Here is an 11,461-nt window from a genome sequence, read left to right as displayed (position 1 = left end):
GAAAAGCTGTAATTACTTGTGTACCTCATTTCTCCAGGGCAGGGATTAGGGTGAGGCAAGTGAGACAGGAAATTGAAAGTCTGTGGTGGAATCCTGTCTTTATTTGAATTTTTAATATTTTGTTCTTCAGGGATTTTTGCATTAACTTGTAAAACTTTTTCAGATAGTTGTTAAAATATTATTTATCTTGATGACTGAGTTCCTGGCACCATTTAAATTTTACACCCCAGTCGCAGCCCCGTTCTCTGAATTTTAAATTTATTTGTTGAAACATGGGAGTATTTCATTGGGTGATTCTTCAGAAAGACATACAAGACTCAATAGCAGGTTGTACTCATAGCTAAGATTTATTACAGCAAAGAATGCAGAGTAAAAGCAGCAGGAAAAGATATGTATTGATGGAGTCCATACAAGTCCAGCCTTCTGATATTCTTTCTTGTCTGAGGACACATAGGGGTACTCTCTCTCTAGCAATGAACTTTAGGGACATGTGTGGAAGGTCTCTACCTAGGGATGCCCTTTTGAGTCTCAGAGTCTGAGGTCTTTATGTGGGGACTGGTCACATAGACATGTCGTACTAGGCAACCATTGCTACACTATGAGCCATAACAATGGAAACAGGACCCCAAGAATAAAACCAGGTATATATCATCAATATTGAGGTTTATACAAAGCAACTTGACAAAGCAGTGTGCCATGGTCCATCACTCCAGATATATAGAACAAAGTCATCAATCACTAACACAAAGAACACTCAGGAGGCCACATCCCCTGGGGGTGGGTGGGTGACGTTTCCATCATAGTTCTCTTGGAGACATGAAAGTAGTAAGCAACCAGACCTGCTGTGTTAACTTTTTTCTTACCTTGAGTCACGTGGAAAATCAAATATCACCTTTATTATAATAAGTAGCAGTAATGCTAATTTGTGCTAATTGAAGGACGTGGCTTGGACCCATGTCAACAGACTTTCTGCTATCCCTTGAAATCTGAACCTTGAGATGACCTAACTATGGGAGAATCTGGGGCTGCAAAGTCCCACCCACGTAGAGGAGGTACTGCTGCTTTCCACAACTATCAGCCCCCAAAGGCGAGAACAGAGGGTGATAGCCTTCCAGACCGATCTGTAGAAAACAGACCTTAGGCCCACTTCAGATGTGCTTTCCAGAAGCAGAAGAACAGTGGGAGGAGAGCAGACCTATCCCTTGAGCAGAACACCCCCAAAAAGGAAAAGATAGACATCAGCTCTTTCCTTCATGTAGTTTTAACTGATAAGCTCACCTTTGAACTTAGAGAGAAGTCAATGAGGGGATATAGGAAACAAACATATTTTTCTAACACTGGAGAATTGAGCAGATTTTCCAATGGAATCGTGAGAACAGGAGTAGATGCCATTGAAGGAAATGGCTCCAAAATCATGTTTATCCCCAAGAACAAAGCTCCATCCCATACACACTTCCAGTAATGGGCAAAAGGAGGTGTCCTCCAGCCAGAGTCCAAAATCACTTTTCCTGCTCTCAGTGTAGCTTAAAATAAATTCCCATATTAGACTCATGCTCCTTTTTCCCTTCAACAGAAATCCACATCATATTGAGTAACTCGCTCTCAGGCAGTTTCACGTGTCTCCTCAACAACTTCAGTTGATGGCAGAGAATAAGGGTTGGCAGGCTACAGCCCAAAGGTCAAATCTGACCCTCCACCAGTTTTTGTAAAGAAAGCATTACTGGAACACTGCTGTGCCCATTTGTTTAAACATTGTCTGTGGCTACTTTCACACTACAATAGCAGATTTGAATAGTTTCAACAGAGACCATATGGCCTGCAAAGCCTAAAATAGATATTATCAGGCCCTTTACAAGAAAAGTTTGTCAATTCCTAGCATAGACGGAGAAAAGCACTTTAGCCATTATTTATGCCATGAAAGCTCTAAGAAACAGATATATAGGCAGAGTTTCAAAATCAGCTACAACAAAATAAAAGTAAATTAGTATTTTACTGAAATCTCACTATTGGAACAACCTGAAAAGCAGTCCAGTACTGATTAGGGAAAAAAAATAGGTAGATTGCTTTTTTATGCTCTGTTCTTGAATTGACGTCCATCTAAATTCAAGTTGTTTGAAACAGACTATTTCTAAGAGGCCCTGCCTTCTTGGTTTGCTTGGGCTCAGCTCCAAAAATCTTAACTAACTAAGCTGCTTGCATTGCAAGACCTGCCCTGGGTATTGTGAAAGTCAAAGCGGAAGTGTACAAACACCTGCAAAGTGATGCAGGTGGTTCTGGGGAAGGACCGGGTCTGGGTGGAGTCAGAGAAAATTGCCAATTTAGGGACAAACTGTCCTTAACACTGTCCACCTCTCAACAGAAGGTTAAGGTACTTTTAAAAGTTCTCATTAGACATATCCCTCCCATCGTATTAATAAGACTTACCCTTAGTAACCCTTCATAAAGAAGAAAAAGAACATCATACTATTACAGATTACAAAATTATATTGTACACATAAACATTTCTACAGCTTATTCCCCCCAAATGTGTTGGTTGATTGTTTGGGCTTTTTTGTTTGTGTTGTTATTGTTGCTGTTGTTTTGAGGATGTTGTTGTTTTTAGCTCAGTACAGATGTCTAAAAAAATTGATAAACTTTCATACGACTGGTTGAAATATAACTTCACGACTCACTCAACCAAATTGCATATCAGCTGGCCAAGTTTTGTTATAATTATTCTATGAGTGCATCATTAGTCAGACTCCTTAATTTATACCCTCAGAAATCCAGTTGTTAGGAAAGGACCATCATCCCCAGCCCCTTTCCATTTTCCCAGTAACAGTAATAGACTTTTTGTAGGTGATTGAATGTCTTTGGCATAAAAAACTGCCTCTGGTTGCAGCTGGGTAATGGGTAAATGGGGAAGTCCATTTATTAGTCTATTTTTATGTATGCTTGAAAATATCCAAGTGAAAGTTCTTTTTATAAACTGACTGTTGGACATAGGTGATTCTGTTATACACAGACAGCCACCCCATACCCCAGTAGTCTCTGCAAACTGGAGCATATAATTTTCATTAGCAATCATTGCTTGGGTGGCAACAGTACATGAAAAATGTAGGTGTGGAGAGAAGTAAACATTGCTTTCTAAGGCTTCAGAGTAGAGCACACCTTTGAGAGACATAGCCAAACATTCACATCAAAGTGAGAAAACATTTGGGGCAGAAAGAAGACACTGCCCCATATGCTTGCCTTGTGTATGTTTCTCTTCAAAAAGAGAAAAGCTGCATGTGAAATAAGCTCTTATCAGTAAACTGCTCCTTCTTCGTTAACCACATTCGTGCAGCTTTTGTGTCCCAAAATAGATAAGCAGACACACATATAACATTTGCCTTTGGCAAACTGGACAGAGAAAGAATAAAATAGTTAGCAGTTAGTATGAGAAGTGTGTGCTTTCTAGTGCCTGAAACTTAGCCCTACCCAGAGTCTCAGACTCCTACTTCAGTGACCAGACATCAGCTTGTTCGACTCACTTCAGGCCTAAAACCATGAATAGAGCACCTAAGTGTAAGGTTCGGAGCTAGATAGAAAAATAGAGAAGAAAAATAAGGTACAGTCCCTATCTGTTTAATGGAGAGTGCTATGAGATCCCAGAGAAAGACTTCAAGGAAGGCTTCCTGAGCTAAATCTTGAAGGATGGTTAAGATTAGCAAGTGAGAAAGATGGGAAGAAACAAAGAGTTATAAAATGGCCTGGGTATGTGTCAGGAATCATTTGGTAATCATACAACAATAATATAAAATTGTTAAATTACCAGGAGACGATGAGCTCTGTGAGGGGATGTTTGTCTGTCTTGTTCGCAATACATCTGTCTCGCAGTAGGCACTCTTTCAGTATTCGTTAAATGAATTCCAACTAGAAAGGGTTGCTAGAGTTCAGAGTTTATAGTAGGGAGTGGCAGTAGAGGCAGACAGGACAATATCAAGGAATCCTTATGAGAAACTTGGATTTGATGAGGATAGAGAAACATTGGAGAATTTTGCAAAGAAGGATAACTAGAGTTGTGCTTTTGAGCTTCAATGGGGAGAGGGGACCTAAGGGGCATAAGACTGGAGACAGGGAAAAAATAATGAGCTGTTACTAAAGTCCAGGTGAAAGTTGATGAAGGGAAATCCATGGAGTTCAGTGACAAAATTAACGTCACCTAAAGCCACCAGAATGGCTAACAGGAAAGAGACTGGCAGTACCAAGTGTTGTCAAGCATGTAGAACAGCCAGAACACACCTCCTCTGTGGGTGGAGTGTAAATTCATGCAATCGCTTTGAAAACTTGTTAGTATCTCCTACTAAAGCTGAACTCAGTAATCCTACTTCTAGGTACACTACAACCCCACAGAAATGAGTGTTCCCATGCCCCCCAAAGGTGTCCCCACAAAGATATAGAAAAGAATGTTCCTAGCAGCACTAGTGGTCATAACCAAAATGGACAAACTGTGTTACAGTCATGCAACAGAATACTAAAAAGCACTGAAAAATGAATGTACTGCCCCTGTACACATAAACCTCATAAGCATCATGTTGAGTGAAAGAAGCTAGACACAGAAGACTACATACTGTAGAATTCTATTTATGAAAGTTCAAAAACAGACCGAACTAATGTATGGTGAAAAATCCAGATTAGTTGTTGCTTTTGGGCACGAGGTACTGATTGGGTCGGAGGTGACTGGGCACTGGTAAAGATGTACATCGTGATCTGGACATGGTTATGCCGGTATGCTCTCTTTTGTAATAACTCTCCAAACTGTATGCTTACAATGTGTGCAATTGTCTGAGTGTATATGAATTTTTAACGTGTTACCTGGCTCAGGTAACAGGGTGGGTGATGGTGCCTGTGCTAGATTCAATGTATCTAGAAGGAAGAGGAGTCAGATTTCACAGTAGCCAAGGCTCTTGTTGCACTTGTGGCTTCTGGCTGCCCTTGGTGGCTGTCCAGGTGTCACAGCATAGGCATGTCATAACCCCATGGTTCACCCCTCCCTGGAAATCCCCCTTCAGGGCTGTGCCCTCCTATTTCTTACACCCCTAGAGCCTGTGGCATTCCTCCATGAGGGCAACCTCCTTCAAGAAGAAAAGCCCCTCTTTAGGGGCCCCCAAACTCTCTTTGGTTCCACACTGACCTTTGGCAGTAGGGGAGGCCCTCAAATAAGCACGCATAATCAGATCCACTGGAGCTATTGCCCTAAGAATAATCTAACCTTCTTATAGACCTCTAGAGGTCAGGAGACTGTGTAGAATTCCTTGGCTGTGGTCCTGGGGGACAGATACACCTTGGGAACTTCCCAACCCTTCCTTGCCAGTGTCTGTCTGCTGCTCAGCTGTTACCTGTGGCTTCGCTTGAGTCAATCTGCTCCTAAAGCAGAGGGGTAGAGTAGAAAGACTCGGGAGAAATCTAGGACAGAAGCCACAAGAGAAGGACTGCAGACAGTGCCACTGCAGACATAGTGACGCCTGCCCTTCCTGTTTCCATGGGGAAAGGACACAATAAGATTACATCCACACCCTGCATTCCACCCCAGCATTAGTTAGGGACAAAGGACGAAGCTCCTTTAAGACAAGATCGAGCTGTTGAGAAAGTCCCCAAGTGAAAAGAACGTTAAAAGTATACCCCTCTCTCTCAACCTCTAGCCTTGTGAAGCATGCTGCCTCATTGTGGTCCTTGGCTTTCTGGCAGTGACTCAAAACTCTGGTCACTTAGCTAAGCTTAGTATCCTTTTCCTGCTCTCTGCCAAGTCCGGTCATTCAGGTGGCCAAGCCCTGCCTACGTTCTTGCCAGGACTTCTTGTCTTGGTACCTGCTCTGGCCTCAGAGGATTAGGAACCTCTCTTTATGCCTAGAGCCACCATCCAGTGGCCACCTGACTCTTAGGAAAAAGAGACTCTCGCAGATCCTTTCTGACACCCTCCTCCCCTGGTGGCCCAGGCCAAGAGAACTATTTATAGAGGAGATGGCTACCAACCAGACAACCCAGATAAATCATGAAATTCTGCACCCACACTTAGGTAACCCTATTCTCAAGATTCAAAAGAGCAATTTGCTGTTGTAGAAGTGGATTCGTCAGCCAGCCGGTAAGTGAAATGTGATCACCAGAGTCCAGAGTCACCAGACGGGTTTATTTTAAAGGAATAGAATGAACCATGATACCCTCAGGCAACACCCAAACTGAATGCTGCTGCCTAGGGAAGCCGAGTCATTCAATGTGGGGCCAGTCTCTTCTCTGCTGCACACTAAGCATTGATGTTAGTTCTACACTTTTCCAACCCCTGCCCCAAAGTCCCAACACCATTTTTTGGCTGCTGAAATCGCCCTCAGTGGAAACTCAAGTCCTCAGCCAATCCCATCCTCAGTTTACCCACACTCCTCCTCCTCTCCAACTACCTCTCCAATTGATACTAAAGTGATAATGAATAGTAAGGTTTTTAGCTTCCCTATTTCATCAAATATAAGATTCACCATTGACAGATTCACCATTACTTTGTATACTACTGAAAAGAGTACCAAAATAACATACCATCCGCTGGGAAATGCATCCTTGATTCAGAGAAGTGAAAATTTGAAAAGAAAATGTGCTTTTTAAAAGCCATAGATTGCAATTCTATTACCTGGGCAAAAGTCAGGGAATGGGAAATCACAAGCCATTTAACTTCATGAAGTCCTGTATATGAATTAACAAACCCTCAATGCCAATGGATAAAAGCTCTGAGACATTTCAGTTTCCAACAAAATATTTTAGACCTTAGTTTAGAGGAATATTATGGAGAATTATATAAATCTGGCAAAATACTAGCATAAACTATTTTAAAAAGGTGCCAATTAAAGCATCATGAATTTAATATATTTAATGCTTATTTATAGTTGAAGTATCTTGCAGACAATGAAAATAAATAGAGGAGAATTTTACAAGCAGAAACAAAACTCCTCAAGGCTTCAACATCTTTGCAATATTTGAACCAATAAATATTTCACCCTTCTGTGAAAAAGGTGAAGGGATTAAGAAGTACAAACTGATAGTTACAAAATAGTCATGGGGATGTTAAGTAAACATAGATAACATAGTCAATAATATTGTAATAACAATGAATGGTGCTGGGTGGGTACTGGACTAATCAGGTGGAATCACTTTAGTAATTATATGAATGTCTAACCACTGTGCGGTACACCTGAAACTAATATGAAATAATATTGAATGTCAACTGGAATTGGAAAAAAAAATTTTTTTTAAGAAAAATAAAATTAGCCAAAAAAAGCACATACCAAATTATGAAGCCTCAATTGAGAAAAATAATCATAAAATATTTTATTAATAATTTTATATTGATTACATGTGGAAATTATATATTTTGGATACATTGTGGTAAATAAAATGTAGCATTAAAATTTTTCAATATATATTTCACCTTTGTGTATTTGTGAACAGATTTTTGAATTTTGTGGAGCTGATGCTAAAAAATTGGAAATGAAGATTCGAGAACTAATGTAAGCTGATCTCAGAGAAAAAAATACACTTACAACATTCTGAAAGACGATGGCAAAGAGTTCATATTTTTATTTCCAGCAAATCATGTAATGTTCTACTGGTCTCTCTCTTAATGTTTTACAGGTTGAATTTCATATTGCAATCTCACTGCAGAATTGCTTAAAACGCTTGTGCTGTCAGAGATTGTGTCATTTCCATTCTCTAAGGTGTTCCTTTCTACTTAGTCTGAGGACATTCCTTAGGCAATGTTTTTAATGACCTTCACAACAGAGACCCTGCACAGCTAAATAATACAAGGTCATTGAAAAGGTTTTTCCAAAGATCGCCAAAGATGGAATTCTTCAGAGTGATCAAGAAACAAATAAACGCTTTGTTGCCCTGCTACACTCCTAACATATAGAGGCCTCTTCCCAATTAAGCCATTATTTGTGGTACAAACTTCTTCTATTACCCAAAGCTGTGTCATTTTTCTCTCCCCCCACTGTCTTTCTAAAATTCTTCTATCAATTAAAACACACACACACACACACACACACACACACACACACACACACACAAAACAAAAGCCAGAAAGTCATTTTAGTACCTACGTATATTTTAAACCAAAATAGCACAGACATTTAGAGCTCAGAGAAGATCACTTCTTCTCACACTGAGCCCACCATGGGGCTGTCATCAGATGAACAATAGGATTCTGAAGCTGTAGGGTGGAACCAGCTTTCCCCTAGCTATTAGTGACTGAGATTTCGACAAAGCAGTGCATGCATGTGTTTTGTTAGACTGCTCTGGAAAATAGAGTAGAGGTAACCAACACATGCTAGCTTAAGCAAAAAGCAAATCTATTAATCATTCAACAAATATTTATTGAGCACCTATTCTGTGCCAGATACTGTTATTGGCACTTAAAGTAAAACTTGGTTCATAGAATCCAAAGGCAGAGATATAGCCAGCCTTCACATGAGATTAGAAATGAGGAGAGAAGGGGATATGGGAAGCCCAGGATATTGCTGAGTATGTCTGTTCTCTACTTTTCATCTGAATCATCCTTTCTGTTGCTATAGATAGGAGTTCTTTACTTCTCAGTCTTTGTGTTGGAAAGTAGCCCCTGGAATAACTCCCAAGCTACATTATCTCCTCCATGCAGGAGATCAGCCAGACTATGCCTTCAGGAAAGACTCTAGCCAGAGGGCAGGATCACCAAGTAAAAACAATTTTGCTCCTACTATAAAGGTGGGGATAGGGGTGGCCGGAATCCCAGAAAAGCTGGAAAGACTTAAAACATTGTGTCCCCTATTAAAAATAATTTTTTAAAAATAATTTAAAGCATAAATTATTGGACAAAAGTATATATATACAGCTATGCTTATGTATGTAAATACTTACATGCTAGGCAATGTGTAAGCTCTTTGCATCCATCCCTCATGTGACCTTTGTAACAATCCTGTAAGTAGCTGTGTACTGGTAAATGTTTAGAATTGGCTCTCTGGGGAATAAAAAGTCCTGATTTGTAGTGACTGCCAATTTCTGTGGTATAAATCCTTGGTAGACTTCAAGCTACCAACATGACCTCACAGAACATGGACCTGGGAGTAAATGTGCATAAAAGGCTCTTGTGAGCTGGCTAAGAAGGAGCTCCAGCACACCACTGGCTACAAATGAGGTGCTCCTTTTATCCCTATGTTCTTACAGAGGAGAAAACAGACACAGTGTAGTTAAATGACTTTCCCAAGTTTGCCCAGATGAATCTATGTTAGACCTCAGGCTGTCTGATGCCAAAACTAAGACCAAGGATTTAAGAAAAATAGTTTAGTTGAGCATATAATAATGCCATGCTTATATTAAACTCTACCAGTCATGCTCACTGCTTAATAAAAGATAGTGTCAAAAACTTTCAGATCATCTTGTCTTGTGCCCTCATTTTACGTAAGAGCCATTTAGAGAGGTTTAGAGTAAAATATCTTTATTTACACTTCCAGGACTCTAAACCATAACTACAATTTACCCAATTCTTTACCCCTTATGTTATCTGCAGCCTATCATGCATTCACAGCTTTCCCTAAAAGATTCTTAGCACTGTCCGTTTACAGACAAGGCAATAGAGTTGACTTGTCCAAGACCACAAAGGAGATGGGAGAGCTAGGATTCACAACCAGACCGACCAGTCTCCAAGATGCACAATGAAATGCTAGTTAAAGTTCTTTGAGGCCTTTTCCAACCTCCACAAGGACTGTTGCAGTTCTGCAGACAGAGTGCCTGGGCTCCCAGCAGCAGTCTGCTTGATGGTACATATTCACTGAAGCAAGCCTACAGTTCTTCCCGAGAGCCCCTCCCTTCTTCCATGGGCACTGGTCCAACTGAACATGACGGTTCCCAGGCTCCTGGCTCCGAAGCACAGCTCTCTCATCTCTCAAAGTTTGCATTCAAGAAAAAATGGGGGAAATCCATCCAGACTCACTACATCATTTCCTTCCGTAACAATAATAATGTTATTTAACAATAACAAAATCTTTTGCCTAGCTCCTTCATCTGCAATGAACACACTTTTAATACGCTAAGAAAATTCAAGCTTATTGTCCATGTTTTACTAACCTAGAACCACAAATTGCAGTCTAAACTTAAAATCCTCCTTATCCCTCATTTTCAATGAGCCACATTCAAAGACAGTCCTGGTAGAGTAATAAGGTAGGTCAAGACCAAGTCGAGACCTTCCCCACTTTCAGTTCCAGTACCTCCTCACCCATCTTTTCTTCCTCCCCACTCCAATCCCAACCATCACAACCCAGCACACATTTTACATCTTATTTCCCCAGAGCCTTTCTTGCTCTCAACTGATTCTGCTCATTCATCGCACAATCATTAATTGAGGGTTAGTGTTGTTTATGCTAGCACTAGGCCTATCCTAGGAATGCATAGAGTACAAATACCACTTCAGCAGAGGAAACAGTCATGTACAAATGCAGCTGAAGGAATTACAGTGAGAGAGGCTCTAATCAATATTTATGCAAAGTCAAAGTGCTATAGAAAAACAGCTGAGAGAGTGAGTGATTTTCCTGGAAGTTGGACAGGGGATAGGGTCAATTTCTGTTTCACCTTGACTTGGTTATACCTTCAGGAGGTTTAGACTGGGTCACTCCCAGAGGATAAGAGCATGCTTACCCATCTCTAATTCTTTGGTATTCAGCTCAATGCACAGACCAGGGGAGATAAAGGAGACATGACAATAAATTCAGTGTGGTATCCTGAATTGGAGTCTGGAACAGAAAAGGGACCTAAGTGGGAAAACTGGTAAAATGAAAATAAAAACTGGAGTTTAGTCCACAGTAACGTACCAGTGCAACTCCTGATCAATAATGAGGCTCAAGAATTCCACACACTATTTCATATAATCCTCATGCAACCCTGTGGTAATACTGTTCTCATTTTATAGACATGGAAGTTCAGAGACATGAAGTGCCTTACCCTTGGTCACACAGCTAGTAAATGGTTGGAGCCAAATGTGAACCCAAGTGTACTAGAGAAAATTAGAGGAGCAAGTAAAATCTGCCCATATCAATCCTTTCATTGGTATCGTACTCAGGCCCTTACACCCGGATCCAAGAAATGGACTTCAGAGAAATTTCCTTTGCTGACATATTCCACTCTCCCAGGAATGTTCTTTAAAGTCTGCATGTGACACCAAGAATGTTTTAGGTGTGTCATGGGTACACACTATTGAAAAAAACTTGAGCCTTTTCTATTTCATCAAATTCAAGGGCAAATACTTGGTATTTCCACATTAGGTATCCTCTTGAAAGAAAGCATTCCTTTAATTCTTCATCGGGGCTTTTAAGAAAAGGAACGCGTGACTACATGAGAATGAGAGATCAGAGAAGAGCAGTAAAGGAAGAATTTAATTTAAGCAACATACTAGATTGCCATGAAGCCACTGTGTCCCCAGGTGATCTTATCC

Source organism: Rhinolophus hipposideros, assembly GCF_964194185.1.
Source record: "Rhinolophus hipposideros genome assembly, chromosome: 11".
Lineage (NCBI taxonomy): Eukaryota > Metazoa > Chordata > Mammalia > Chiroptera > Rhinolophidae > Rhinolophus > Rhinolophus hipposideros.
Note: the sequence above shows the minus strand (reverse complement) of the source record.